The sequence below is a fragment of the Salmo salar genome, chromosome 19, assembly GCF_965601325.2.
Source record: "Salmo salar chromosome 19, fSalSal1, whole genome shotgun sequence".
NCBI classification, from domain to species: domain Eukaryota; kingdom Metazoa; phylum Chordata; class Actinopteri; order Salmoniformes; family Salmonidae; genus Salmo; species Salmo salar.
The window spans coordinates 31,309,266-31,315,076 of record NC_138309.1 but is presented as its reverse complement, the minus strand read 5'-3'; the positions used below and the strand labels follow the sequence as shown (position 1 = coordinate 31,315,076).

The window sequence follows — 5,811 nt, the reverse complement described above, 5'->3', positions numbered from 1 at the left end:
ACCAATCATGTCTTATAAATATTCCCAGATATAAACCCATTCACCTCTATAATCACAGAGTCTTGCACTTTTTTTTTGGTGCACAATAGGTGAGGAGAGCCTTTGAGCCAGCACTCTGCCAACCCCTCCCATTGCTAATGAGATTTAGGCTACTCTTGGCACGAGAAAGGACAGGGACAATGTGGTGTCTAGACGAGCCATGTGTCTGGCTCGTTAAGAATGGCACTTCAGAGAGGCCTGTGGTAACCAAGAGGAGGGGCTGCCAACAGAATGAACCTCAGCCTCTACATTTCAACAGAGCTATTCAACTGTTTTGTGCGCTATGCACTGTGCTAAAAATATCTGCTCATTGAAACAATTATTCATTATTCTTATCTGCCAGATTCTGATGTGTTCACAGCTCTCAGATTCCCCAATGTGCTCAATAGATGCCATATTGTTTTCTCCTCACATTCATGGCAAGAGGATACTTCAAAATTCTATGATCATTTCTGGTTGTTCTGAATGATGTTACCCCTATTCCTTTTCATTGATAGATAGATCAGGATAATGCAAGAAAAATACAATCAGAAGACAACAGATCTTTTATTTTTACCATGCTCTTTATTGAACATAGGTCAAGGAAGACAGTCATACAACACAGATGGAAAGTGTGGGTATTATCAACATGAACTTATCCCCGGTAGAGATGCAGGTGCTCTGCTCACTGCTTGAATCCCTTAGACTGAGCAGAGGACCACACCTCCTCTCCACCACCATGGTGCCATCATTACACAGCCACATGCGGCACATCATTACACAGCCACCAGACGCCGGGCACTTGGTCTGCCATATCATCTTGTTGTCCTTCTTGTACATTACAAAGTTGCAGTCGTCTTGCGATAGGCGTCGCGCTGGCCAGCGGTGTCAGAGTTTCATTAATTTAACTCTCCAGTTCCAAAGTCATGGGCAGTTAGTGGAAAAAGTACTCAATTGTCATACTTGAGGAAAAGTAAAGATCTTAATAGAAAATGACTCAACTAAAAGTGAAAGTCACCCAGCAAAATAATATTTGAGTAAAAGTTAAAGTATTTGGTTTTAAATATACTTAAGATCAAAAGTAAAAGTATAAATAATTTCTAATTCTGTATATTAAGCAAACCAGACGGCACCATTTTCTAGTATATTTTCTTTTTAACAGATATCCAGGTGCACACTCCAAAACTCAGACATAAGTTACAAACGAAGCATTTGTGATTAGTGAGTCTGCCAGATCAGAAGCAGTAGGGATGACCATGGATGTTCTCTTGATAATTGTGTGAACTGGACAATTTTCCTGTTTTAATGTAACGAGTACTTTTGGGTGTCAGGGAAAATGTAAGGAGTAAAATGTTTAAAAAAAAATCTTTCGGAATGTAGTGAAGTAAAAGTAAAAGTAGCAAAAATATAAATAGTAAAGAACAAATACCAAGAAAAACTATAAGTAGTACTTTCTGGTAAGTACTTTCTGGTATTTTTACTTTAGTACTTTAGACAACTGGTCATGGGAAGTCTTCTATGGACTCCAAAAATAACACTTTCAAGTAGTCCCATAGTATTTTTCAAGTTCTAGACACATACCTGGAAGCAAGCTTTCCACTTGTGGTTGTTGGACATAAGGTAGTCTCCCTATGCATCTCATCATACTTGGACATGTAGTTTCTGCTCATGACTCTGAAATTAGAAGTTCAGCAGAGATTTAAAACAACCCGCTGGGCACAAACTAGTTAAATCAACGTTGTTTCAAAGTAATTTCTCAACTTATTGTGACGTGGAATCTACCTTGAAAATACATTGGATTTGAAAAAAGTCATCAACTGTTGTTTTGTGGGCAAAATTTCAATCGCAGGATAATGTCATTAAGGTAACTGTCACGACTCCCGCCGAAGTCGGCTCCTCTCCTTGTTCGGGCGGCACTCGGCGGTCGACGTCACCGGTCTTCTAGCCATCGCCGCTTCACCTTTCATTTTCCATTTGTTTTGTCTTGTTTTCCCGCACACCTGGTTTACATCCCCTCGTCACTCTACATGTATATTATCCTCTGTTCCCCCCATGTCTGTGTGTGGTATTGTTCGTTACGTTTATTGTGTGACGCGGCAGGCTGTTTTTTTCTGGGTATTGTTTTGAACCCGTGGTATTGTATTGTTGTACATTTTTTGTGTGAATAGTGCGCTATTCGCTTTTGCCTTTGACTGGAGTGTTGTGATGCTGTTGCGTCCGACTGATTTGCTTCTGCCAATTAAAGTGTGCCTGTTCACTCATCTCTGCTCTCCTGCACCTGACTCCAGTTGACCAGTTGCGCACCCAGTCTGACAGTAACCAATTTTCAACATAGACAATCCTTGTATAGGTAATATCCACTATAAGAAAACAAAAATAATAGGCTGGGCAGCTGCTTCTACTGGAGAGTTGATCTATCTATAACTATCCATTCAGGATTTTAGCCAAACCCAATGCTGCTTAGCTTTGATACTTGTCACTGACTATTACCAATGTGCTATCGTGAGAATAATTGTTGCGAAATCTCCACTTAATAGATTCACTGTTGCTATCGAAGTCATTCCAAAGGGTACTTTCAACAAATCAAATGAAATGTAACCATATTTTATCAGTAATATATAATCAATGATGCTAAGTCATCAACAGCTATTGTTTCAATTCAGCCCAAGCTTCAACAAAAAATAGACAATACATATAGGGCTATCCTGGTTTCAAGCTTTGGTTGATTTCCAGTGGTGTAAAGTACTTAAGTAAAAATACTACTTAAGTACTACTTTACTATTTATATACTTTTACTTCACTACATTCCTAAAGAATATTATGTACTTTTTACTCCATACATTTTCCCTGACACCCAAAAGTATTCATTACATGATGAATGCTTAGCAGGACAGGAAAATGGTCTAATTCACACACCTATCAAGAGAACATCCCTGGTCATCCTTACTTCCTCTGATCTGACGGACTCACTAAACACATGCTTCGTTTGTAAATGATGTTTGTGTGGGAGCGTGCCCCTGGCCATCCGTAAATTTAAAAAACAAGAAAATGGTGCTGTCTGGTTTGCTTAATATAAGGAATTTGTAATGATTTATGCGTTTACTTTTTATACTTAAGTATATTTTAGCAGTTACATTTACTTTTGATACATTAGTATATCTAAAACCAAATACTTTTTGAATTTTACTCAAGTAGGATTTTACTGGGTGACTTTCACTTAAGTCATTTTCTATGAAGGCATCTTTACTTTTACTCAAGTATGACAATTGGGTACTTTTCCCACCACTGTTGATTTCAAATGGAATCTACAAGGTAATCATGATATGTTGGAATCACATCTCAACCAAAAACCAAATTTAAATAATAGGATTAAATCAAGTCAAACTGTAAATAAAGTGCATTTAAAGTTTGATTTGATTTAGTGCTATTCTTTTACTTAGATCTTTGGTTGAAATGGAGACGTGAATCCAACACATCAGTTATACATTTGCAGACAAACTGGAATTAAAGCCAGACCTCAGTGGCACAGATGGAGCTATCCAAGCAGAAGATCTCCTTTAAATGTTGATATTTGGTTGCATTGACAACCAAACACAATTCAATTACTTTTGTAAGACAGTAAATAGCCTAATGTTAAGGATATCTTACAAACTTATGTAAAAGTATTTATTCAACCTTAAAATGAGTTACACATCCATCCATTGACACATTTTGAGGTTGCTGTAACAATAAATGTGGTTTTATAATCATAGAAAGTGTGCATCTTCAGGGTCGCAGGTCTGTGGAAATTTTCACAATTGCTATTACAATCTGGTCAGAATCTCAACCCGCATTGACCACTTGCACCATGTACTTTAACGTAATCTCAACTGCGATCAAGGTCATTTAGTTGTGGTAATAGATGAAGCACAGTGATGACACATTAAGTTGTATAAATAAACAACATATCTGACATTGTATTCCCATTTTAACTTTGTTGTGCTTTTAAATGGTTGAAAGCGCAGTGATAACCCATTTACGTGAATAAAACGAAATAAAACATCTGACATTGATTTTCCATTGGAATTTGGTTGTGCTTTTAGATCATATAGCGGAGTCAATCACCACCTTCCGGAGACACCTGAAACCCCACCTCTTCAAGGAATACCTGGGTTAGGATAAGGTAATCCTTCGAACCCCCCCCCTTAAAAGATTTAGATGCACTATTGTAAAGTGGTTGTTCCACTGGATATTATAGGTGAATGCACCAATTTGTAAGTCGCTCTGGATAAGAGCGTCTGCTAAATGGCTAAAATGTAAAATGTAATATAATATCATTGATCAACGTTTCTAAAATATTACCCAATTCTCAACATTGACCCCTGTATACCACCCAGTACTTGGATGGGAAACTGCTGGGGGAAAGACCTTATGTACTGTATATGATGACCACATTACCTTGGTATAGTTGCTATAGGGACAACTTACTGTACGTTCTGGATGTGATATTAAATCAAGGTTCTGACAGATGTAAATCGTACTCTCCTTGCGTTGTGTTTTGTCCAAATAAATCACATCAGCCAGTGGTCCCAGTTGAGCATAATTTATTTCTGTTAAATGGGAAACGGGACGTTAGTTGTGCAGGGCTTAACGATATTGATGGCTGTCGAAGGTAAAATCCCTTGCATCACATTTTCATACTGGGTGAACAAAATACAAAAATACAATACAAAATATAACATGTGTAAATACCTGTTGTTAAATGGGAAACAGCACGTTAGTTGTGCAGGGCTTAACGATATTGATGGCTGTCGATGGCAAAATCTGTAGCATGAAGACAACTGTGTTAGCAGTGGGCTTATGTGACCATTACGTCGGTGTATGCTAGCTAACACTTATTTACAGCAATCATATGCCAAAGCACATCCCAGAAAGCCCCTCAATCCCTAACAGGTACCATATACCCACACATGTATAAATCAGTAATGTACAGCAAACTTGTACACATTGTAAAATATAAAATATAAAACAGTATTCAGAACGTCACCTACCTCTTGCATCACATTTTCATACTGGGAAGACCTGACGTTCGCGATCTCCCCCTATCTGCAAGCGGGGCCAATCACAACACATCTTATTGTCATCAGAGTTGAACCAACCAATAAGAATGCTTGAACATTAAATACACATTTCTTTAGAGGCAAGTGGAAACATAACCAACCCTGTTACATATGGTCTAAAAAAGAAATCCCATGGTGCTTATCGATGGAGTAGGAGTCCTCCTGGTTAAATTCCCAGTCTGACCCCTCACAAAATTATAACCATAATGCCAAGCTTCACATTGGTCCAATCCCTCCTCACTGAAAGGCAATGTGTGATGAATACTCAGGTGCAAAATGGTAACCTGGAGGATGATAAAATTTGTTTGTACCTTTCTCAGAATTACACAATATAGTCTGAGTGGCATAAACCTGGCACAGCAAACAAGGACATGCTGATTCGACTTGTGTTGATCAGATATTCATCTCAGAGTGACATAAGGGCCCCCGAGTGGCGCAGCGGTCTAAGGCACTGCATCAATTCCAGGCTGTATCACAACCAGCCGTGATTGGGAGTCCCATAGGGCGGCACACAATTGGCCCAGCGTCGTCCAGGTTTTGGCTGGGGTAGGTCGTTGTTGGGGTAGGTTCCTTGTTCATTGTCAATCATTGGCTTATTGGTGAAATCAGCAATCAGACAATATCTTCTTTAAGTAAATCAATCAAACCTTTATTAATGCAATTGCAGACAGAAGTTGACAACGGAAACACAGCA

At 38.6% G+C, this 5,811-nt stretch overlaps 1 long non-coding RNA gene across 1 annotated transcript; it reads right to left on the bottom strand.

The window, feature by feature from the left end:
- Positions 1 to 583: 583 nt before the first annotated feature.
- LOC106578670 (uncharacterized) lies at positions 584 to 5,053 on the bottom strand. The gene is made up of 4 exons (XR_001322498.3): positions 4,750 to 5,053; positions 4,486 to 4,607; positions 1,600 to 1,692; positions 584 to 928 (listed from the first exon to the last, which is right to left on the bottom strand). It is a non-coding gene; the product is annotated as an uncharacterized LOC106578670 (long non-coding RNA).
- Positions 5,054 to 5,811: the final 758 nt, after the last annotated feature.